Source organism: Sus scrofa, chromosome 7 (genome assembly GCF_054392235.1).
Source record: "Sus scrofa isolate SSC_HxYL_T2T_F1_AM1 chromosome 7, Sscrofa_HxYL_maternal_Yorkshire_Landrace_v2.0, whole genome shotgun sequence".
NCBI classification, from domain to species: domain Eukaryota; kingdom Metazoa; phylum Chordata; class Mammalia; order Artiodactyla; family Suidae; genus Sus; species Sus scrofa.
Genome location: NC_139389.1, coordinates 57,702,649 through 57,728,254, shown reverse-complemented (window position 1 = coordinate 57,728,254; position 25,606 = coordinate 57,702,649). Strand labels below are relative to the sequence as shown.

At 48.6% G+C, this 25,606-nt stretch overlaps 1 protein-coding gene across 2 annotated transcripts in view; it reads left to right on the top strand.

The window, feature by feature from the left end:
• The first annotated feature begins 1,341 nt into the window (after nt 1-1,341).
• Nucleotides 1,342-25,606, top strand: part of LOC102157546 (cortexin domain-containing 1 protein) — a 51,327-nt gene continuing 27,062 nt past the window's right edge. For both annotated transcript variants that reach the window (XR_002345774.2, XR_002345775.2), the window contains exon 1: nt 1,342-1,596. The gene's annotated coding sequence lies outside the window, so the exon portion shown is untranslated. The remainder of the gene's footprint in view (nt 1,597-25,606) is intronic.

Genomic DNA, 25,606 nt, shown 5'->3' with positions numbered 1-25,606 from the left:
GATCGAGGCCAGGGATCCATCCCTCACGAAGGGAACTCCCAGAAGTGCCACGAAGGGAACACCCAAAAGTGCCACCTTCTAACACAGAAATTTCCTGTACACTTCTAAATTTGGGCTTTTCATCCTGCTCCATTGAACAGTCATCTCTGGGGCAGTAGCATGCTGTTTTAATTACTGTTGCTTTGTGATAAAGGCGGTGTAGTGTGACAGAGGTTTAAGCACAGATGCATAGTCATGAAGGCACAATACTTGCATCAAATCCCTAATCCCCACGCTACCGGCTGTGTACTTAGGGTGCGATATGTATTCTACTGGGCCTCAAAGTGACAGCAATATTCATGTCTGCATCACAGGGTTGTTCTGAGGATCAAAATGTGTTAATACATGTAAAGCACTTCCTTACACAGTAAGCCCTCTATCAATGTTGCATTTTATTTATTCATTCATGCGTGCAGGCAGTCTTTCCTTTTAATATCCAACAGGGCTCCTTTTTCATACGCCTCTTTATCAACATTTTGTTGACTGTTCTCTCATTATTCTCCCACAGGAGGCCTCAAATCATTATGCCAAGTTAAAAAGAAGATTCTTCTTGGAAGTTGATGAAGATTGTATTGAATTTACAGATAAAGAGGATTTTAGAATTTGCAGACCAAGAGGTCACAACGTTTGCTTTCTTTTATCCAAGAATAAGGATTGTGTCTTAATAGATTCCAGTCTTAGGTGCCCTAGTAGACAGTAGAAGTTTTTGTTTGCAAAGTAGAAGATATTTCTGGTAAGTTTATACTCCTAGCTTTTTATGGTTTTGCTATTAGTAAGAACAAGACTTTTTTTCACTGGCATTTCTAACCGGTTAGTAGATCCACAAGTACACTGTTAATTTGGTATGTTTATTTTGTAACCGGCCAGTTCCTTGCTGTTTCACTCAATCTTCAGTTTGGATTTTCTAGCTAGGCAATTGCATCTGCTGTGTATAGTAATTGTTTTTCTTCTGTTTTCCAATTCTTTAAAAGGTCTCCCCAATTTTTTTGTTTTACAAAAGCACAACTTCAGTGTTTTTGCTTTTTTTTTTTTTTTTTCTGCCTTAACCAGAATTTCCAAACCAGCTTCCTGGTCTTGCTCCTAACTTTGATGGAAATGTTTGTCTCGCTATGAAGCATAATGCAGGCGGATGCGCTGAGAGAGGTATTTACTTGAGAAAAAGGAAATATCTGAAGGGAGCGCTTTGGAAGAACAGATCCGAAAAGCCCAGACTGGTTTGTTCACCGGCAAGGGGCTCTTGGCCCACGCTCTGGCCCGGGGGCTGAAGTTTCTCCCTGCGTTTCCGCTTGAACAGCATCCAGCTGCCTCGCCTTTAAAATGCCTGGGCGGCCGCGGCTCCGCTCAGAGCCCCCTCTCGGCGGCTGGCCCGGGCTCGCCCGCGCCGCCGGGGCGCTGACTCAGCCGCAGCCCGGCCGCTGCCCGCCGAGCCGGGCCTGGGCAGCGCCCCCCGCGCCCAGCGCCCCGCGCCGGCACGCGCCGCAGGGAGCGATCGGCTGCCGCCCCGGCCTCGGCGCCGGGCGGGCCGGGGCCCCGGGAGCGCACGGACGGCCTCGCCAGGTAAGGACTGCGGGAGCATCCTGGGACCCGTCGCAGCGGCGCCTGCGGGCTGGGGCGCAGCAGGGTCGGCAGTGCCGGGGCTTCGCTCGGGTGGGTCGCCGGCCGCGGAGACAGCCCGCCGGCCGCAGGCGGCGGATCTGCTGGCTGCGGTCCCGCCGAGCCCCGCCGAGCCCCGCCGCCGCCGCCGCGAGGGGATCCGCGGGGCCACCCGAGGCCGGGACCCCCTCCAGGGCGGCGCGGCGCCCCGGGCGCGCTTCGGTCGGCGGGAGAGGGCCGTGCGGGCGCCGGCAGGTAGCAGCAGCCTTGGGCTGCCCGGGTGGGAGCCGCGCCGGGCTCCGCGTTGCTGCAGCCCCAGTTATGCTGTGGGGCTCTGGGCTCTGAACCTGGACGAGCGGGGAGTTCAGGAGGTCGCTCTGCTGAGCCGTCCCCTCTCCATTTGGGGCCCTCGGCCCCTCTCCGCTGAGAGGGATTTAAGGCGTCTGAGTTGCAACTGAATCAAAGTTAGAAATTCTTTCTCGTCGAGTTCAGTGCCTAAAATTCAGTCTCTTGTGGCTCACCGTAACCTAGAGCAGATTTTTCTGTGTAGCTGACGAAGGTCACATTTCATGTAACTTCTGGGGAAAGTTCTGTTGGTGGCAGCCTTTCTAAAATGTCAAGCGTCATTGGGTTTTGTCCTGATCTGCTGCGAAAAGCCTAATACAACCTTTCAAATATTTTTTGCCCCATGTCAGCGAAGAAGTGCAGAAAGGCTCTGGGTGATATTTTGGGGAATGCATAATGGAAGGGAATTTGATAACAGTCTCTGTTGCCCATAGCGAAAGTTCTAGAAAGGAAAAACTGTCAGGAAAGACCAAGGTGAGACACCTTCTCACTAGCTGTTCAATAAAGGTCACAATGTGGCTTTGGACCCAGAAATGAAGTCCCAGGCAGGGCTTTCATTCTGTCTTCCCTTCTAACCCACTTTGGCATCTTGCAGGATCTTCTTAAGCACTGTGTGAGTTTCCCTGAGCCTCCCCAGAGTCCAGCCAGAAAATCAAAGTGTCTAGGATGTGGTCTTAACTCCTTTACATAATATACACATCCGGTGACCTAGGGGTGGATGCGCAGCTACGGGGGGAACATGGGTCTTCCCTCCCTTTCCTGAAGCCACCACTTGAGATGAACTGTAATACTCTCATCTGTGGTCTTTGGAAACCTGAAAAGTGTGTCTGGACATCAGAAAACCAAGCATCCAAGCCCTTAGATGTGATTGACAAACTGGATTTGAATTAAGGCTACCTTTTCAGGGATGGCTCAGCTTAAGACCCGTAGCAGCTTTGAGGACACACGAGAAGGGAAATTGCCAACCTGGAAAACTGTTCTGAAACCAATGACTTTACATTTCTCCAAAAGCAATATCATGGGTAGGCTGTTAGTTGCTTCTATATGATCTTTAATGTGTTCTTATTCCAGAGGATGAGTTTCCCAAGTCCCTTTTTTTTCCCAGTTGTATTTAATGTTTCTGAACAACATTCAAGTAATGAGTGCATGGAGTATAATGTGTCTCTGAGCTCATATATGTTTGGAAATGTGTAGCAAATTTCTGGTCATTAGATAAGATGTAAATTTGAAATAAACAAGGTTGTGGTAGACTAAAGGGGTTTGGGTTTTTTTTTTTTTTTTTGAAATCGTGTGAGCCTTAATTAGCCTGAAAAAAAAAAAGTTCTATTGATTGCTCATTGGTCGTGATTTTGAGGAGGGCATATCTCTCCCGTTTATTTCCTTACAGGGTTAATGCAAACGCAGCCATTCTGAATACACTGCCCTGCTAGTTAATCTTTCTCCAACAAATATTTACACTACCAGGCCACACTGTCACAGCACAGCCTCAAAATCTGCAGTCCTAAGGTGGTTGGTGTGTTGTATCATTCAAATCTGACCATCTTTCCATGATTTCAATGGAAAACAAAATGGTATCAAGGAAAATGTCCCTAAATTATCTTGTCCGGGCCACAATGGAAAGTACAGTGTTTATAAAATTGACAAGGTTCCAAGATTCTGAGGCCAATGCTTTAATAAGTCCTGATGCAGAGGAAGACCATAATGGCTCTGGATTTTGGCATCGAAGCCTCTGGAACTGGTCCACGTCAGGGAATTTTTTTAGATAACTGAAGTTCACATTCAAACATTGAAAGTGGCAACGTTTTCGAATATTTGACTTGTTTTGAAAGGAAATGTTCCTAAAGTGCGTTCAGTGTTTCCTACAATCAAGAGAACCAGCTCATGGGAATGAATGCATTTCCTGACTACAGGGAATTGGCCCTGTGAAAGTCAGTTATCTTGTGTCCATAGGGGAGAAAGAGCCCTGATGTTTGCACCTGACAGATCAGCGTTTAGCCCTGGCTCTGCCTCTGGTCAGATGACCTTAACTTCCTCAAGTTGCCTTTGTGAGCTTCCGTGCGCCCGTTTGTAAGACCCCAGGAGAACCGGGACCTAAAATCAGTACGATTTGCTAAGCACCTACTGCATGCTAAGCATTTTATACATGCTGTGATTTAATTCCTAGAGTAGCAATTACCATCCCCATTTTCCTGATGAGGAAGCTTTTGATCAGAGAAGCCACTTGAATCACCCAAGGGTAATTCAGGGCAGGAGAGCTGATCTTCTAAACTGGGATCATCTGATTTTGAAACCTATGTTCTTCTCACCTATGAAGCTGCTGAAAGGAAAATATCTCTGATGTAGAGGCAGCACGCAGAAAAAAAAAAAAAAGTGGCTGCACTTGACTGTGATGACAAGATCCACTTTGTGAGGATGAAAGTATGTGAAATAATCCATGTTTGATCTAGGGGATGGTCCCTCTGTAATTGGTCGCTTATTTCATGGAAGCTTCTGACTCCTTCTGAGACTCAGTTTCCCCCTTTTAAATTTAGGAAACTATTGCCTTCTTTGCTGGGTTGTTGTGAAAATCTTTGTTGGTGAGGTATAGGAAAGAGCTTAGCATATAGTATGTGTTTTTACAAGCAAAGTCCTCGTGGGCCTCTCCTTCTGGAGTCTGCCCCATCTTCACCAAGGACATTGGTACTCAGTAGATTTCCTCTGTGTGTGTGTGTGTGTGTGTGTGTGTGTGTGTGTGTGTGTGTGTGGTTTTTTTGTTTTTTTGTTTTTTTTGTTTTTTTTTTGTCTTTTTAGGGCCGCAGCTGCAGCATATGGAGGTTCCCAGGCTAGGGTTCCAATCGGAGTCATAGCCACCAGCCTACACCACAGCCACAGCAACTCAAGATCTGAGCCACGTCTGCGACCACAGTTCACGGCAATGCCAGATCCTTAACCCTCTGAGCAAGGCCAGGGATCAGACCCGTGTCCTCATGGTTGCTAGTCGGGTTCATTAACTGCTGAACCATGACGGGAACTCCTTCTCTGTGTGTATTTGAGCACATGCCCCTATGCTGGCCATTCCTGGAGCTGGTTCCCCCCAAAGATCATGACACCTTGGGCCCTCCTGATGGAGACCCCTTGGAAAACTTATTTCAAGGGAACAGAGAAGGACAGCATCCTAGACAAGAAGAGGTTGGCTTGGGATCTCTAATCCCAGAATCCTCAGCCTGCCACAGATGTCTCAGAGGCCCCTGTAGTACAGAGGGGCTTCCATACAAACCAGCATCCTTCAATGTGCCCTCAGCTTTGGCCTCAAGCCCCTTTAGTCACATCCTGCCCACTTGCTAACCCAATGACAAAAGAGAGAATGTGACCCTGGGTCTCAGGAAATGACTGGCCTCAAGGCACACATGTCATGTTCAGTGTATAGTTGACACTGTTCTTATGGGAAATAAATTTTTTTTTACATTCTTAAATATTTTATTCTACTTCTTTTTTCTTTCTTTCTTTCTTTTTTTTTTTTTTTTTTTTTGGCCACATCCTTGGCTGGTGGATGTTCCTGGGCTGGGAATTGACCCCAAGCCATAGCAGTGACCTGAGCCATAGCAGTGACAATGCCAGATCATTAGCCTTCTGAGCCACCAGGGAACTCCTTGTTCCACTTCTTCATACCACTTTGTTTTAATATAAAACAAGGCCGCCCACCACCACCACTGCTCTGGGGGGGGGGTTGCCCTTCTACCCCAGGCTACACTCTTGTACCCTATGTGGTTGGCATACCCCAGGTGGGGAGGCCAGGCCCTGGGGTGTTCCGACCCTTCCTCTGAAAGGTCTGACGCCTAGTGCCTAGGCCCATAGAAACCCACAGACTCCAGAATGGCATTTCATCCTTGTCCTTGGGGTGGCGAGACAGAAAGGAACTTGAGTTTCCCCGACAGATTGAGCTGGGTCAGAAAAGCAGGCAATCCTGCCACCACTCCTGCAATCTAGGCTTGTGGCCGAGGTTGGGGATTGCAATGTGATGTTCTTTCCATAGGTATGAATAGGGACATGGATTTCTATGCTCAGGTGGCCGTGACAAGTTGACCAGAGGTGGCAGGTGTGATGACATCTATTTGTCATGCAACAGTGGCATTGATAGCCAAATGTGCTGGAAGTGTATGGCCATCTCTGTCACATCCTGCTCTCTCTGGAGACACTGTCTTCTCCTTGGTGCAGGTGGAGCTCCCTGTGTTCCAGAAGACCGCAAATCGACTGGACGTATCTGTCATGCCTCCCCCACTTGCCCAGAGCAGATACGGCTGATCAATCCTGACATTCTTTCCCACGCAGTCAGAATCCTCAATAATTGCCTGGAGTGGGCTCATGAAATGGTGTTTTGTTGGGTGTGTAGACAGTAAGAAGATGAGGTGTTTTAAGCCACAGGAGTAAGATGACGGCCCCCTCACCTTTCTGCATGCCCCTCCTACAAGCCATAGGGACACTGATAAAATCTGTCCTGTGCAGCCCAACGTGTCCCCAGACTTGCTAAAGACAGTAGTGCAAGCAAGCTCTTTGTTGTGACCTCCAGGTTGTCCCGATGCAGTGTTGCCAGTGGGCCTCGGGAGCTCACCTGTGCCCACCTGGGGCTGCCTACATTGAATCAGGTGGAACTTGTACAACCAGGTCATCTGTATTAGTCTCTTGGGGCATCGAAACAAAGTATTATAAGCTGAGTGGGTTAAACACAGAAACTTATTTTCACACAGTTCTGGAGGCAAAAGTCAGATAAAGGTGTCAGCAGGGTTGGTTTCCTCGGAGGCATCGCTCCTTGGCATGTAGACGGCTGCCTTCTCCCTGTGTGCTCACGTGGTCTTCCCTCTAATTGCGCTTGTGTCCTAATCTCCTCTTTTATTTATTTATTTATTTTTTTGTTCTTTGTTTTTGCTTTTTAGGGCTACACCCTCGGAATATGAAGGTTCCCAGGCTAGGAGTCCAGTCAGAGCTGTAGCTGCCAGTCTATGCCAGAGCCACAGCAATGCCAGATCCAAGCAGCATCTGCAACCTACAACACAGCCTATGGCAATGCCAGATCCTTAACCCACTTAACCCATCAGGGATCGAACCTGCATCCTCAGGGATGCTAGTCAGATTCCTTAACCACTGAGCCACAAGGGAACTCCCTAATCTCCTCTTCTTACAAGAACTCTAGCCATTTTGGGTTAGGGCCACCCTTTGACTTCCTTTTACCTTGGTTACCTCTTAAAAGGCCCAATCTCCAAATATGGGCATATTCGAGGTACTGGGAGTTAGGTCCTGAACATATGAATTGAGGGGAGTGGGAGACACAATGAAGTCTGTAGCAACAACTGCAGGAATGAGACTTGAACTTGGCCTGTTTGAGGGGGTATGGTCCTCCTTTGCAATGAGGCCTCATGCAAAGGAACAGCCATGAGCACCAGGTCCCTGAAATGGATGGTACTGCCATCCACTTGCTAGGATGGATGGACCTGCCATGCAAACTTCCATCAGTAGTACAGCTGTTCAGGAGTTCCCATCATGGCTCAGCACTGACTAGTATCCATGGACGCAGGTTTGATCCCTGGCCTTGCTCAGTGGGTTAAGGATCCAGTGTTGCCATGAGCTGTGGTGTAGGTCACAGATGCCGCTGGATCTGTGGCTGTGGTGTAGGTTGGCAGCTGCAGCTCCAATTTGACCCCTAGCCTGGGAACCTCCATATGCCACGGATGCGGCCCTAAAAAGCAAAAAAAATGAAAGGGGGGGGAGGGCTACCTCTGTGGGACTGTGGCCAGGATGCTGGAAGGATGGTAAAGAAAGGTGACCCAGTTATCAATACCTTGGCTCGTTAGACTCACAAATTAGGGGATCTTAGAGATATTCTCCCAGTGGGGGCCAGGGGAGGGGGGACATGAGAGCCTCTGGGTTGTCCAATCCCCCTTTCTTGGCTCTAACTCTTAACTCTACCGCTTATGGCTGTGTGACTGCTGATAAATCACTCCAACACTCTGAGCTCCAGTTTTCCCATGGGTAAAGTGGAGGTGGGAAGGCTGACCCCCAAAGCTTTAGGAGGATCTTACAGAAGCAAACATGGGAAATTAACTAGTGCCATGCTTATTTCACACCAGGCCTACAGCGATGTGTGAGGGATCTGAATCTGATTCTAGAAGCATACCTTATGTTGCAAGAATGAAACAGAGAAATTCCCAAAGCATCATCTGGGAGGCTCACAGTAATATTGAGATTCAAAGGCCCAACCCTGAACTCCTGAGCCAGCACTTCCTGGCACAGAGCTGGCAATGCACTTTTTTTTTTTTTTAAGCTTTTTAGGGCCGCAACTGCAGCATATGGGAGTTCCCAGGCTAGGGATCGAATTGGAGTGGTAGCCACTGGCCTACACCACAGCCACAGCAATGCCAGACAGATCCGAGCCACGTCTTTGACCTACACCACAGCTCATGGCAACGCCGGATCCTTAACCTACTGAGCAAGGCCAGGGATCAAACCCGCATCCTCATGGATACTAGCCAGTTTCGTTTCCACTGCGCCACAACAGGAACCTCCCAGTGCACATTTCAACAAGCCCTGAGAGATGGCTGGTACACTCAACTAAAGTTTGAGAATCACAGACCCGGCTTGGGGAAATGAGCATCATTGGCGCCCTTGCAAACTGTGGACTCATCCAAGTCCACAGCTCCTTCTGTCTGGACAGGAACACAAATGCCCTCATTCTCCTTCTAGACCTGGAGAGACACACCGTCACTCCCACAGCGGGCTTCACTCAAGGGTGTCTTGTAATTTCCTGGTTTCCACAAAAGTCACGATGCAGGCAGCTGTCAGCACTGCCTGTAGCCAAAGCTCTGCTGTCCAGGCTGATGTGGCCTTGATCTCCATTGCACCAGCCCTGGAAAATCACAGAAGGACAAACAGCCAAGGCCGTGTCTGGAAAGAAACCTGTGCTTCCAGGTCTAAGGCGACTGTCTTTAACCACTACGTTTTTTACCACGAAAGTTCAGAAGTGCTCCAGTTTCCATCTATATGGTCACCTTTGGTATGTCTTATGGTGATTTTTTTTTTTTTACCTTTACATAGAGTGAACCTTGTGTGGGAGGAAAAAGATGCTAATAGCATAATAGCTGAGTCCTTTGGGTTCAGAGCAAGAAAGGTTTACTATCTATTTTCGATGGTTATTTGTTCCGAAAAAAATTTTTTTTCTGATTATTCAAGTTACAGATACACTTTGTAGAAATTTGGGGAAATTCTGAAACATCCTAAAAAGGGAGGAGTTTCCATCGTGGCACAGCGGAAATGAATCTGACTAGGAACCATAAGGTTGCAGGTTCGATCCCTGGCCTCGCTCAGTGGATTAAGGATCTGGCATTGCTGTGAGCTGTGGTGTAGGTCACAGTTGCAGCTTGGATCCCGCATTGCTGTGGCTGTGGCGGAGACCGGCAGCTGTAGCTCCAATTTGACCCCTAGCCTGGGAACCTTCATATGCTGTGGGAAGCAGCCCTCAAAAAAAAAAAAAAAAAAAAAAAAAAAAAAAAAAAAAAAAAAGGCAAAAGACAAAAAAAAAGAAAGGGGGGAGGGAAATAACAACTACATATGCTCCTGGCCATATATTATCATTTTGGTAGCTCCTCCTGTACATACCTTATTTCCCCTAGACATACCTTTTTGGTGCTACTGTTTATTTGTTTGTTTACATAACTGGAATTTGTGAGCACAAAACCCAACGACTGTGATCATGAACTGAGGCTGTCATGGGGTTTGGCAGTGCCCTGGGGCCGGGACAGGAGATGGTCGTGGATGAGGAGTCTGATGAGGGCTTTGGGCAGGATTTGAGCAGCACACGTGGGTGGAGTGGCATCTCAGGTAGAGAGAGTGGTGGCAGAAATAAACAGGGGCAGAAGGGAGAGACCTTTGCAGTGGTTTTAAAACATATCTGCAAGATAAAAGACCCTTCTTATAGGTGCAGTAAGAATGTAAATCAGTGCAGCCACTATGGAAGCAGTATGGAGGTGCCTTAAAAACTGAAAAGAGAGTTACCGTATGATCCAACAATTCCACTCCTGGGCATGTATCTGGAAAAGACCAAAACTCTAATTTGAAAAGATACCTGCATTCCCAATGTGCATAGAAGCACTGTTTACAATAGCCAGGACATGGCTTGAGGTTACATAGAGAAGATGGGGTACATATATGTGATGGAATATTACTCAGCCATAAGCAAGAATGAAATAATGCCTTTTGCAGCAACATGGACAGACCTAGAGATTATCATCCTAAGTGAAATAAATCAGGCAGAGAAAGACATATATCACTTATATGTGGAATCTAAAAATATTAATACAAATGGACTTATATACAAAACAGAAATAGACCTACAGACATAGAAAACAATCTTTTGGTTACCAAAGGGGAAAGTGGGGGGTGGGAAGATAAATTAGGAGTTTGGGATTAATGTATATTATACATAAAATAGTTAAATAACAAGGACCTATTTATAGGGAACTATACTCAATATCTTGTAATAACCTATAGCGGAAAAGGATCTGAAAAAGTGATATTTATATGTAAGTATATAAGTATATATATATATGAACTTCATATATATATATATATATGTAATGAATCATTGTTGTGTGCCTGAACATTGTAAATCAACTATACTTCTATTTAAAAAGAGAGAAAAAGAGAGAGAATGACAATTGGAAATAGTAAAACAAAGCATGTCTACAAATTCTTTGACACTCATTCCGGCAAGAGTTGGGGTCCCCGGTCCCTCCCCTTGAGCCCATGTGGGCCCTTGTGGCTGCCTCAGGGAATGAAATTAGGTGGAAGGGACACTTTGTGACTTCTGGGCTGGGTTAGAAAAAGTCACTCACCTGTCCTCTGTTGGGACACTTGCTCTGAGATCCTTGAGCTGCTTGAGGTCACCATGTGGAGAGACCACGTCATTGAGATCTGATTAACACTTTCTTACAATCAGAACTGTGCACAGTTCCCCACTCCTTGCTGACCAGCCCACCTGCCTCACTCTTTGCTATGAGCCCTTCTGCACAGACTCAGAAGGGAATCTCTGGAACCTTCGACAAGGATGATCCTTTCCGTTTCCCCAAACAGAGCCCCCTTAATATGCTGCATGTCCTTCCAGGAGAGTGCGGTTTGGCTTTGCCCAGCCATGTCTCATCTGGGCAGCAAGCAGCTACAAGCCCAGCCTCCCACAGTCGACCCTGTGTTAGCTGCCCCTTTGCAAGCTTCAGTTTATCAAGAATAAGGCAAGGATGATTGCGGGGTCTACTGATTTTTTTTTTTTTTTTTTTTTTGTCTTTTTGCTATTTCTTTGGGCCGCTCCCGCGGCACATGGAGGTTCCCAGGCTAGGGGTCGAACTGGAGCTGCAGCCCCTGGCCCACGCCAGAGCCACAGCAACGAGGGATCCGAGCCGCGTCTGCAACCTACACCACAGCTCACGGCAACACCGGATCCTCAACCCACTGAGCAAGGGCAGGGACCGAACCCGCAACCTCATGGTTCCTAGTCGGATTCGTTAACCACTGCGCCACGACAGGAACTCCGGGTCTATTGATTTTAACACATCTTTTACCAGTGCATCCCCCACTGTCCTGAGCTTTCTCAGGCCTCGTCTCTGTTCACTTGCATCTGCCTTGCTGGGCTCTGAAAAAAGGAAGCATTCGCCAAGCATGAGAGGATTGCTTTATGTTCTGCAGAAAACAAGCCGACATTTTCAAGGACTTGAAACAGAGAAGGGTAATTAATAATAACGGGCTGGACAGATCTTCCCATTGGTAACAAGGATGTGACATTCAGCCAGGTGCTGCAGGACCATCTCTGCAGAGATGCAGAGACCCAGAAGACGTGCGCAGCGACGTACTCCAGCAGCGCCCGCTCTTCAGAGGGCCCAGAGCATCAGATGCCTCCATCAGCCACAGCTTCCCCCCAGGAGCTGCTAACACAGATCTTTCCATGTATGGGAAACGCTCTTCCATGTTTCCTGCTCCATCTAAGCCAAGAGCCCTGAGAGATGGGTATCACTGCCCCATTCTCATGAGGAAGCCCAGAGACACCCCTTCCCAAGCCACCTCTTGGCCACCAGTAGGCCACGCCCAGGTCGAGCCTGCTAAGTCTACACTCTGCCTCATCTCATGGGCTTCCAGTTGGGAGGTATTATTTTTCCATGGGGGTAAGAGAGAGATGGTTTTGCACTGGAATTTTGCAGGAAAGGCAGGAAGGGAGATGATGACGCGAAAGATTCTGTTGATGTGTCACTACATGCCTGGCCTTAGAAAATAGCTCCAGCCTTTTGTCCAGGGCGTTTGCTGCCACTCTTGGGCCCCAACCTGTGATGACTCTGCCTTTGCAGGACTGGTCCATCCCTTCTCCTCATCACTTACTTGCAGTGGCTACCCATGCCTTCCCTCCTAGGGTTCCCCGGGGCCTGGCCCAGAGAACCAGCCAGGGCGAGAGTGGACAGAGGGACTTCCTGGGGTGGTAAAGCATCTTGGTACCCATTGGAGGAGCCTGATGTGTAACTTTTCCAGCATACCTGGAGAAATCTCACTGTGCATTTACCAAGCTGGCAGGACTCACAACGCCCATGTCCCCCCTCAACGACCAAGCCACATAGGACACCCCCGAGACTTCCGAAGCCAGGCCTTGCTGGCTGCGCTGACCCACATCTGTTCTGGGTGGCAGGTCCAAGGAAACAGGTAAGTGCACTTTGTACAGCCTCCCTCCTGGGTGCAGAGGAGGTAGTTGAAAGGAATCTGAGGACTGGCAGATGGAAGCTGCAGCTCACGTGGTCACAGACGAAATCTGTAACAAGCCCAAGGTTCTTGACCCCCCTGTGTGACGAAGGTTGCATGTTCCAACTCACGGCCTGCTTCTTTAAAGCAACACCAGACTGGGAGAGCAAACTCAAATACCTACAGAGGCCAGGCAGGGGACACGAGTGCCTGAAGCAGGCTGGGCCTAAGACGATAGGGAGTGGTGGTGACTGTGGAAAATGAGACCCAGGAACAGTCTAACGGGGACACTGGCAACTTAGCTCCAACTACACATCAGACCAAGCAGAAGTGTAGGACCAGGGTAGCAGATCTGACAATCTTCCAAAAGCAGAAATTCTGAATCTTGTGTAAAAATCCCCCAATGGCAGATTCTGTAAAATTGAAACAAAATTAAACTCATAGCCCCCCTGCAGCCCAAGCATAACGTATCTTTGCCTAAATCTACAAAGGAAGGTCCATTTTGTGACCTTGGATGTAGACACTATGTTGGCATCGTCTAGCGGAGTGGAATATGAGGCCCGATTTAGAAAACAGACAAGTCAGAGCTGTTCTGGGGCAGAGCAGCCAGATGGGACCACATCTTGGCCGCCCTTTCCAGCTCCAAGGTGTTGGCCCCAGACTTTCTAAAGTGACAGTTCTTCCCCAGGCTCACGGGAGCCCCCTGGTGGGAAAGAGGTTTTCCTGCAGGTTGCAAACTTGCCACCAAGTCCCTGAAAGAGCAGAGTGAAGGGCATCTGGGGGGACAAGAACTCGGATTTCAGGACACCTCCGTCTCTCCTGTGTCTCCGCAGAATCAGGCACTCGAGTGACTGTGACACCAAGTGCAGCCTCTCTCTCTTTAGGGTGCCTCCAATCTTCTCAACCTATGTCATATAAGAGAGGTGTCTGCCTGGACCAATCTGAGCCTCGCTTTCCTCCTCTACAAAATAGGAAGAGGGGTCCGTGCTCTGCCCACCTCACAGGGGTGTTTGTCACAACAATGGAAACGGGGTATGGACGTGTGAGCGTTAGGTGTGGATCAAGGCAGAAGATAGGGCTTATTATCATTTGCCACATCTGGGTTCTGAACTAGCAAGACAGGAAGAACTTGACTTTGGCACGTCTCTCCTCATTCCCCAGGCTCTAGGCAGACGTCCAGGAGGTGGGCCCAGCGTTGTGGATTTCTGAACGTCCTGATGATCACGACGCCGTGGCTTTGCCAGCCCGCAGCGTGCGTCTGTCGTGCTGGGGGTAGAAGCAGGGCAGCCCACAGGCAGCTCTGCTTACTCCTGGGTGGGCTGGTGCAGAGAGTCTCAGCCACCTCTGCAGCCAGAGAACCCGTCCAGCCCTCCAGACCCAGGGCGATGGCAGAAGGCAGAGCAGGGCTGCCCCCCTCAATGTGCATGTCCACTGGGCACCCCCACTGCACCAGAACAGAGAAGCAGGGGTGAACGGGGGTCCCTGCCCTCAAACGAGGGGAGGAGGGGAAGATGGGCCCTCGGCTGTGGAAGCCTTTCCACATTCGAGTAGAGCAAACGCATCAAGAGTCCTAAGAAACCCTGTAGGAGATCTTCAGTTCAGATCAGAAGGGGTGGTTTTGAATTTGGCCTGAAAGATTTCTAAGGGGTGTGGGCTTTATAGACAGAAGTATCTGTGTGAACAAAGGCAGGAAAGTAGAGAAAACCCATAATGTGTTCGAGAACCTCGGTGATTGGAGTAGAATATATGAGAGGAGGAGAAGCTGGAGGCAGGAACAGAAGGGGAGAGGCAGGGAGGGAGGAGCCTGGAAAAGAGGGGGAGGGGAGAGGGGAAATGAGGAGGGGGAGGGAGAAGGAAGGGGAGGGAAATAAAGACCACCCTTCTACCTGGATGCCCACTGCCTTAGGAAATCTGAATTGTTAAAACAGAAATTGGAGTTCCTGGTGTGGCCCAGCAGGTGAAGAACCTGACTAGCATCCATGAGGACGTGGGTTTGATCCCTGGCCTTGCTCAATGCCGTGAGCTGTGGTGTAGGTCACAGATGCGGCTTGGATCTGGTGTTGCTATGGTGGTGGTGTAGGCCTGCAGCTGCAGCTCTGATTTGACCCCTAGCCTGGGAACATCCATATGCCATGGGTGTGGCCCTAAAAAAATAAAACAACATAAAATAAAATAGGTAAAACCGGGAAGGCTTTCTTGCTAGTTCTAGCTGTCCCACCCCCATCCAAACCCCACTCTTTGGGTGTGAGGCAGGGTGGGTGGGGGAGAGTTTCTTGGAGGGAGGGGTTCCCAGAAGACATCCTTGCAGGCCTCCTGCTGCCCTGAGCTCCTGGCCCCTGGCCCTGGGGAGTGGTCTGGGGGAGCAGTCCCTTCCGGGCTCCACTGCCTGTAGATGGGAATTCAGCTGCCAGCTCCCCTTGTGGTTGCTCTTGGCTAGGCCATTGCTCGGTTTCTTGATTTCTAAAGCGGAGGGACCGTGACCTCCTCACCAGCAAGGCCTTGGCCAGGGGCAGTGAGCGAGCCCTGAGGCTTCTGGCTACAGCAGCTGGTGCTGGCTGGATTCCAGCACTTTCACCCCAAAGCCCTTGTGTCCCAGTGGCTTCTCCTTGGGCCCAGCATGAAGCAGGACCAAAAACCCCAGGAAGAAGCCAGGCTTCTCCAGGGCCTTCCCTGTCCCAGGACTTCTGGGTGCCTTTGTTCAGAATCGTGACGCTGCCTGCTGAGAAGAAAATAATGCCCCTCGTTCAGAGCCACCTGAGCGTTTATTCACTGGCTTTATTTTCACCTAATGTGACATTTGCTACTGCTTTTCATATCTTGAGCAAAGTGTCTCCAATAAACAGGTGTATTTTAAAGAGCTCTTATCAATGAATCAGTGAGACAAATTAGTTTCTAAAATCCTGTTCCCCCGAACAGATGTCTGGAAATTTCTCAGGACTTCCAGAAGGGAGTCTTTGCCATGAGACTTTCTACTTTGCGTGGTGATTAGGAACTGATTCCACTGCTAAGAGCTTATCATTTGATGGGAGAGGGGAGTTGTTGGCAGGAAGTTGAGCGTGCAGCTCCGTGTAACAGTGAGGCTGGCAGATCAGTTCAGCCTGCAAGTTAAGCCATGGCCCCATCGGGGTCTCTGAGTGGGTCAGGCAAAACCAGAGTCAGGTAGAGAGACGGAGAGCTTGGTCTTCCCTGGGGATGAGGGGCAGAGCCAGATGCAGGTTTTATGAGCCCTAACGTTTATGCAGTTTGGGGAGCCCTCCTTCATAAAACAACATGAAATTATGAAAGCAAAATTAGGCACAAAAGCGAATCTGTATTTCAAATGAGGAACTAAGTCACAGCCAATTACAAACAATAAAAACATTAAAAAATTTTTTTTACTTAGGAATTCCCTTTGTGGCTCAGTGGTAACAAACCTGACCAGTATCCATGAGGATGCGGGTTGAATCCCTGGCCTCGCTCTGTGCTGCTGTGGCTGTGGTGGAGGCTGGCAGCTGTAGCTCCAATTTGACCCCTAGCCTGGGAACTTCCATGTGCCGCAGGAGCGGCCCTAAAAAGCCAAAATAAATAAATAAACAATCAAATAAATAAATATTTAAAAAGATAAAAAACCCCACAGACATGACAAAAATTCATTAAAAATGAACATAATTTCAACTCAGCCATCAAAAAGAACGAAATACCAGCATTTTTAGCAACATGGATGGACCTAGAAACTATCATGCTAAGTGAAGTCAGCCATACAATGAGGCACCAACATCAAATGCTTTCACTGACATGTGGAATCTGAGAAAAGGACAGACAGAACTTCTTTGCAGAGCAGATGCTGACTCACAGACATTGAAAAACTTATGGTCTCCAGAGGAGACAGTTTGGGGGGTAGGGGGATGTGCTTGGGCTGTGGGATGGAAATCCTGTGAAATCAGATTGTTATGATCATTATACAACTACAGATGTGAGTTAAAAAAAATGGACATAATTTCAAAAAGTCCATTGCTCGACCTGCCCGGATGATATTTTTATTCCCACATTTTGGGGGCTGAATTTTGCTGTCCTCTGTCATATTGCAACTCCTTTTGCAAAAGCGTTTCTCCAGAAATCAAAAATGGCTCCAATTTTCTTTCATAGTTGGCTAAACTTTGATGTTTTGGGGGCTTAATTTTGAATGTTTCTTTTAGCTTCACCATGCCTTGCTGATAGTGTCATAAATTACCGCGTATGTGAGGAACCCTCTCTTACGGTGCTTGCATTTGTCAGCGGGAAGATTTCAAGGCTTTCCCCCATCGTCTCGGGCACAGACATCCTCTCCTCTCTGAATTGATGACACTCATTAGGCAGCTGCCTCTGCTATTCACGCTGTTAGTGATGGATTCAGAGCTTCAGTGCATCCTCACGGGTGTCAGTATTTCATGCCGATCCAGTATGAAATCAATAAGAGCCACAGCGATGGTTGGGCTAGGACATTTCTGGCTGAGGGGAAGGGTCACACTTCATAAGACAAAGGTGAAGGGCCCACTTTGGGGAAGTGGGGAATCCAGGCAGCTCCCGGGGCAGGGGGAGCCTTGAGGCTGGAAAGCACATGAGAGCAGACGAGAGCAGGAAAACAGTGCTGGCAAGCCTCTGAAAAGAGACTAACCCGCCTTGGCTTAAGGAATTAAAATCCTGTCCATGCCTCTCTCACCATGTGACAGCCAATGCAGTGGATTCTAAAGATCGGGTCAGACAAGCCTCGGTTTGACTCTTCCCTGGCACTTCATGGCCGGGGAAAACTTGCCACACACGGCCTCGTGGTACTCAAGTCATTGTGGGCTGGATACATTTATACCCATCACCCAAACTGAATGTATTTCCAAAGGAACTTTTCCTTGGCCTGATCCCCAAAATGCTGCTGATCCTTGAAGGCCTCAGACTGGAGGGGCATTGAGCCCCATGCTGGGGAGCTGGAGTAGCAAGGGGCCGATTCTGAATCATTTGAAGTGACTGTAGCTTGCTTTTGCAAGTTTTGCTAAAATATATGACCATGAGAACATACCGTTAGAGCACACACCTCCCAAGACCTGAGAAGAGGCCTGGGTAAGCCAGGGGTCCTGAAATTTAAGCCCAATTAGCCTTATGGCAGATGCACCTCTGGGAAGGCTGCCTGGAGGAAGAGGCAGGTGAGCCAGGCCTAGGAGTCTTTGGCTGGACCTTGAGAGTGGACATTCCAAGTGCAGGGATTAAAGTGAGAAAAGCTGTCCAGGGTTCCCGAATGGAGAGAAGCCTTGACTGCTTGGCTGAAGGGCTGACTTGATCCTGGAGACGATGGGGAGCTGTAGCATGTAGGTGATTAATACGGTCCTTGGGGAGGGTTAGTCTGACAGCAGGCGTCAGACAAGAGATGAGCAGCAGCCCATGAGGAGGGACCTGGGTCAGAGTACTAGGACTTTTGAAGGACCAGGAAAGGGAGGTCTGATAGGAGAAGGCTTTAGAAGGCAGAGCCACCAAGGCTGGGGTGTGGGGATACAAAAGACCCAGGAGAACCCAGGCAGCACTGCTGTACTGACGGCTCAGGATGTTAACAGGTGTTACTTGAAAGAAAAAGAATGATATGGCCAAATACATCTTGGAAACACTGATGATAATATAACTGCACAGGGAGTTTCTGTTGTGGCTCAGCAGTAATGAGCCTGACTGGTATCCACAAGGATGAGGGTTCAATCCCTGGCCTCGCTCAGTGGGTTAAGGATTCAGCATTGCTGGGAGCTGTGGTGTAGGTCGCAGATGTGGCTCAGATCCCGCATTGCTGTGACTGGTATAGGCTGGCAGTGGTAGCTCTGATTCGCCCCCTAGCTTGGGAACCTCCATATACCAAGGATTCGGTCCTAAAAAGCAAAAAAAAAAAGAAGAAGAAGAAGAAGAAGAAGAATTTGAACATGCAGGACTTAGCATGGATCTCAGCTGCTGCAGTTTGAATGTTTGCATCTCCCCCCACAAATTAATATACGGAAATCCCAGCCTTCAAATTGATGGTATTAGGGGGTGGGACCTTTGGGGGGTGATGAGGCCATGAGGGTGAAGCCCTCATGGACGGGATTAATGCCCTTAGCAAAGGGACCCCAGAGAGCGCCACGGTGTGAGGTCCGTGGGCTGGCAAAGGGCCCCACCCGATCCCAGTCTCAGGCTTCCAGCCTGCAGGCGTGAGAAATAAATTTCTGTTATTTACAAGCCACACAGCCCGAGATGTTTTGTTACAGCAGCCCAAACAGACCGAGATACCTGCAAAAGGCCAGTCCAGACGGACCACTGGTTGAGGGATATTATGCACAGCTTGCTATCAACCAGACACCTCTCTAAGTGCTTTATGTGTATTAATTCTTCCTGGTCCTCACCACCACCCATCCCTGTAAGGTAGTTACTGCTGCTCTCCCCATTTTGCAGATGAGCAAGCTGAGGCTTAGAATGGTTCCGTGATTTGCTCCTGACCATCATTGCAAGGTGGGCAGGGCCAGATTCAAGCCTATCGAGGAGAGGAAGGGGCTGACAGAGTGGTACAAGGGGAGGGCTCCAGGTCTTAACTACAGAACTGACCCTGTGCAGCCAGGAGTGACATAGTGGGACATCTCAGTGAAGGTGTCCAACGGGCAAGACTGGCCTTCAGGAGCGAGGTCAGGCTGGAAATAGAAACTGGGACTTCCCCTGCAGCCTGCCCTAGTGACATCATGCCACTCCTGGCTGCTCCCTGCCAGACAAACCCACAACTGGGTTATGCGAGTGAGCATGATGATTTAGGGCAAGCTCGTTCGGAGATGCTGAGCTGAGGTGGTCAACCAGCCTGATCAGTTTCCCCCTCGGGGGACACATGGGTACCTGGGCCCTTGGATCAGGTGGGACCTGTCCTGCATCCATCTACAGCTCGTACTGAGATGAGCTTTGGGTATCCAGAGGGAGAATCTCATCCTCGGGGCTTCTGCTGCTCAGATTTCTTACCAGGTCCCTGCCAGTTAATCCCACAGGAGACCCTAGCTGGAGGAACACAGGAGGCCTGCGCACTAGTGCTCCGTCGGCTTGGCCAGCTGAGAGGGGCTTCTTGCAGTCCCTTTCCCTGCCTCATCCTCTCCCCATGACTCCACAAAGGAGAATGGCTGAGGATCAGGGGAAAAACTCTGGTTGCAAAACAGAGAGGTCCTACAACCTGACCAAGGTCACACAGCCACCAGGAAGCAGAGGCATTACTCAAACCCTCAGCCTGCTGTTCTCTGCATCTCACTGTCCCTGCTTCACTGAAGAAGGCCACAGCCGAGAAGCAGGCTTGTATCCAGAAGTGGCCTCTGGTACCCAGAACACAGCAGGGTGGGCCACTGATGCAGCGGTTGCTGTGATGAGGGAGGCATTTTGACGGAAGTGATGTAACACAGCCCCATCCAAAGAGCACAAGGTGCTGAGTCCCAGTTTTCACTTCTAGGTGTTATGCATCTTATCCTGTCCCTTACCCAACCTATGCCCAGACTCTCATCCATCCCTGATCCCCATCATCCTACTAATTGAGCACAGTGCCTATTTTTACAAAGAATGTTTAATGATTTGTTTCCAAGGTTCATCCTAATGCCCCTGGTCTCAGAGAAGCAGCCTCCGAAATGTCAGTTTCCTATGATCAATCCCCGTCCCCAAACCCTCCCCCCCCAAGAAGTCTGCAAATGCATTGAAGTAAGAAGACTGGTGTTCTTTGGCTTCTGCAAGGTACCCTACATGCAAGGACGCAATCCTCCAAAACAACATGCCCCTCTTCCTGGTGAGGACTCTGGGCTCGGTGACTCGCTCAAGGTCATTCCAGTTTCCCACAGCAGATTTGCTCCCGTTCTGAGGGCCACTCTGCTCCTGTGTTTGTGCGGGCAGAGGAGGTGGGCAGGGAACCCTGTGATGGCGATCCATTCCTGAGCACTGTTGGAACCCATAGGGAGCCCCTTAAGTTCTCAAGAGCCAAGGGCACCCACAGGGTATCCTCAGTCCCCACAGACACCTTTGCATATGCAGATGAGTCTGGATGTGCACAGCTACTGTGGCTGCCAGCTTTGGAGGGGCCATTAATTTCAGGGAGATCAATGACTCCCAACAATTCTCAGGGACAGCCAAGTCTCCTCTGTTGGTCTGAGTCATTGTGGGGAAGCTGGCTTGAGGAGCTCCCCTGAGCCCCTCGTACCAGCAGGTGCAGCCCCAGCCCTCTGATCCAGCTTGGGGTGGGTAAGGGAGATACTCCTTGGGGTATTCAGTCATCATGGAATGTGCCCCATCAGAGGACACCAGGTGACTTGCCGTGTGCTCCACTGGGATCTGGGGAAGTCAGCCATGAGCCAAACAGGTGTGCGGGCTGAGGGGATGGGAGCATTTTGACTCCTGCCGTCGGCTTGGGACACATCTGGAGGGAAACCATCAGAACAAAAATAAAAACCACGGTGAATGTTTTCATGGCATGTTCACCCTCCGTTGGGCACATGTATCCTCGTTTATTCTTCTCAGCGATCCAGTGAGACTGATTGGGATATCACCATCCCCATTTTAAAGATAAGGAGACAGAGCTGGAAGAAGTTACAGGGTATCCAGTGTCACATGGCTGGTCAGCCAGGTGGCCAGAATCTGAGCCATCATGTCCCAGGACCTGAGCTAGGAACCACTTCACTCCCCTCCTAAGAAGATAGCATTCCAGGGAGTTCCCATTGTGGTTCAGCAGTAATGAACTTGACTAGCATCCGTGAGGATGTGGATTCAATCCCTGGCCCCACTTAGTGGGTTAAGGATCCAGTGTTGCTGCAAGGCTCAGCATAGGTTGAAGATGTGGCTCAGATCCCGCGTTGCTCTGGCTCTGGTGTAGGCGGGCAACTGTAACTCCGATTAGACCCCTAACCTGGGAATTTCCATATGCCACAAGCGCACCTTAAAAAGCAAAAAAAAAAAAAAAAAAGAAAAGAAACGAAAAGAGGAGAAGAAAGGAGCAGTCTGCAGGTGTCCAGTTTCTATTTTCGTATGAGAAAGGGCTTTGCGCTTTGAACTCATGGTGATGGGAGATAAAGGCAAAGGCTCAGTATACATGAGCCAGCCTGAGTGTTTGTGAAAAGACACCTCTGCTGAGGCTTTTGGGAGATGGAGAGTTTTCTTTGGGAGGGCAAGGGGGCATGCACAGAGTGATGTGGGTCAGGAAAGGCCTCTACCTGGGGTGACCGTCAGGGCTGGGAAGAGCGGCTTGAACAGAGCCACTCACTGCTGGGGGACTCATTGCTCATCCGCATTGTGCAACTCAGTTTCATTAGGAGGAGAAAAACACTGATTCTCTCTATTTAAAAAAGCAATCTGGGGGAGTTCCCGTTGTGGCGCAGAGGAAACGAATCCCACTAGGACCCATGAGGTTTCGGGTTCGATCCCTGGCCTTGCTCAGTAGGTTAAGGATCCGGCGTTGCCGTGAGCTGTGGTGTAGGTTGAAGATGTGGCTCGGATCCGGCATTGCTGTGGCTGTGGTGTAGGCCAGTTGCACCCCTGGCCTGGGAACCTCCATATGCCTTGGGTATGACTCTAAAAAGACTAAAAATAAAAATTAGTGTACGCTGAATTTCCTAAACATCTCTTGACCACTGGTCCGCTGTAAGACCTTTGGACAGGTCCAGAAGGAGGAGATTTGTAAATGAGTCCTCCATGCATCAAAGGATGGATTTTCCCTTTTACACCCTGGCAGCCTTGCCCACATCTTGCTGGTCCTCACTGCCACCACTGTCCTTCACCATCCTCCTCATCTCTCTATTTGTTGATCGCACGTCTCCAGGCATTCAGTGCCCCAGGCAGATCCCACTCCATTCCCATAGGCTGGCTCTCTCTACGCCCGCCCCAGGTACCTCCCTGCCAACACCGGGATCTCATTCCCCAGAGTCATCATGGACCTCCACACTCCAGTCCCACGGTGGCCCCAGAAGCACCGCGCCATCTGGATGCCCAAGCCTGGGACACCACAGTCTCACGAAGCTGGCTTAGCTTGGTAGCCACAGCCACCGCATTGTCCTTGCTTTGGCAACACCTTCGATGGAAATCCTTTTCCATAATATAAAGTGCGCACCATTATCAGCCATGGCTCTTCCCAAGTGTGCATAGATCTTTCCTGTCTTGCAAGATGGGCAGTATTTTTACAGTTAATGGGCTTTTCTCTTTCACCTTCACCCGGTTCATCCTGGGCAACAGTCTGCGCGGGAAGCGATTAGAATGCTACAGGCGGCACGCAGAAAGGCCGTGCTAATATTCAGTTCCTGACAATCAAAAATATGATTATGCTGCAGAATAATAGCCTTGCAAGCCAGGCTATTTTCCTGAGAAGAAATTTTCCAAACTCCCTTATTTCTTTCTTTATTTAGCATATCACAAACCAATTTAGAAGAGTTGGCTCATAAATTTCTCCTGTGGTTTAGAGCCTTGCCCGTGTTCTTAATGAGATATTAGCTGCATTCAAGAAGGAGAAATAGACCCAGGGGAAGGAAAGCGGGGTCGAGAGGGGTGGTTTGCAAAAAATGGCAGAGAGTATGGGAAAGAGAAAGAGATTGAAGGTAATGAGAGCTGTGATGCAACTTCTCTTGCAAGGTACCTTAGGTACGTTGAGGGGCCACCTACGACTGGGGACTGTGGGACAGACACAAAGTGTTGTGGGCAGAGCCAAATTAAACTAGATAATGATAACAAGAATGCAACCAAAGAGTCTCTAAATGTTTGGAAACAAAAGAACACACTTTTTTTTTTTTCTTGGCCATGCCCATAGTATACAGAAGTTCCTGGGCCAGAAATCAAACCCCCGCCACAGCAGTGACAATGCTGGATCCTTAACCTGCTGTACCATGAGGGAACTCCTAGCAACACACTTTTAAATACCTGTAGGTCCAAGAAGAAATCTCAGTGTAAGTGAGAACATGTTTTAGGTTTGTGGGTTACAGCTCAAGCACTACTCCTTGGAAAATGTATAGCTAGGTTGAAAAAGAAGAAAGGTCCAGTGTCCATCAGTGAGGGATGCTTCCAACTGAACAAGGTAGAAAAAAGGGCAAAAATCAAAGGAAGGAAATAGAAAAATAAGGGTAGAAATCCATTAGGTAGAAAGCAAACATACCACTAAGCCAAGAGTTAGCTTTTGAAAAGATTAGTAAAATTGATAAACTGATGTAGGAAAAGAAAGAAAACACAAATCACTGAGATCAGGAAATAAAGGACAGTATTAGAGTAGATTCTACACACATTAAAAAATAGTAAGAGATGGAGTTTCCATTGTGGCATAGTGGTAATGAATCTGACAAGGATCCATGAGGATATAGGTTTGATCCCTGGCCTCGCTCAATGGGTTAAGGATCTGGTGTTGCCGTGAGCTGTGGTGTAGGTCACAGATGCGGCTCGGATCCCGAGTTGCTGTGGCTGTGGTGTAGGATGGCAGCTACAGTTCCAATTTGACACCTAGCCCGAGAACTTCCATATACCACACCTGCAGCCCTAAAAAGAAAAAAAAAAAAGACTTCTCATTTCACATTAGGGAAGTGCAAATAAAACCCACAATATACCCAATAGGATGGCTGAAATTTAAAAGTCTAAAAATACCAAACGCTGAGGAGGATGCAAAGGGATTGGAATTGCTGACGGGAATGTGGATTTATACGTCTACCTTGGAAAACTCTTTGGCCATATTTGCAAAAGCTAACTATGTAACTACTGTATGGGCCAACAACCTGACTTCCAGGAATGCAACCAATAAAAATAGGTACATATATGCACCGAAAGATAAACAGAAATTTCTTAGCAGTACAATTCATAGAAGCCCAAGCTGGAAACAACCCAAATGTCTGACAGTTATAGAGTCAATAAAAAATCATGCTATGGTCACACAATAGAATACTTCACAGCAATAAAAAAGAACTATTGAGGGAGTTCCCTAGTGGCCTAACAGGTTAAGGATCCAACGTTGTCCCTGCTATGGCTTGAGTCACTCCTGTGGTGTAGGCTCGATCCCTGGCATAGGGACTCATCTCTTCCCTGTCTCTCCCCAACACATGTATCCCTGGCCCCCAGCACATCCTGTACTCCATAATAGAGGAGTGTGGGGTGGGGCAGGGCCTATTCATTTCACCCCAGGAAGCCATCCTCTCCCCAAGTCAAGGACATTTTTAGAAGAAAAAAAATGGGGGTTTCGCATCTCCCCTAGATCCTCTTCAGTTCAGCCAGATGTTTCCTATATAAAATGTTTTATTCTGCCTGTTCATTTTGGTGGGTGGCCTTTCCTCCCTCCCCCACCACCCAGGCCCTTCCCCATTCTGTCCTTGGCCTCCAGCCCCTGGGGGCAACTGGGATGGGGTCCCTGGGTTTTTCCTACCCTTCCCCTTTCTGTTTGTTGTCGCTCCAGCTGGCTGTATTGCTTTTTAATATTGCACCGAAGGTTTTTTAAATAAAATTTAAAAAAAAAAGAGAAAAAAAAAAAAACTATTGCTAGATGCAGAATATGGATAAAGTCATAGACGAAAATTTGAGTGAAAGAATCCAGACACAAAAGAGTATGCACATGATTCCATTTATATAAAGTTTAATATAACTTTATATAAAAAATAGGTGCCATCCTAAAAAGACAAAAAAAGGAGTTTAAAATATATATATATTATCTTTAAAAAATGGGTTTTTTAAATTTTATTTTGTCTTTTTGAGGGCTGCACTCACAGCACATGGAGGTTCCCAGGCTAGGGGTATAATCGGAGCTGTAGCCACTGGCCTACACCAAAGCCACAGCAATGCCAGATCCAAGCCGCATCTGCAACCTACACTACAGCTCACGGCAACTCCAGATCCTTAACCCACTGAACAAGGCCAGGGATAGAACCCGTAATCTCACGGTTCCTAATCAGATTCGTTTCCACTG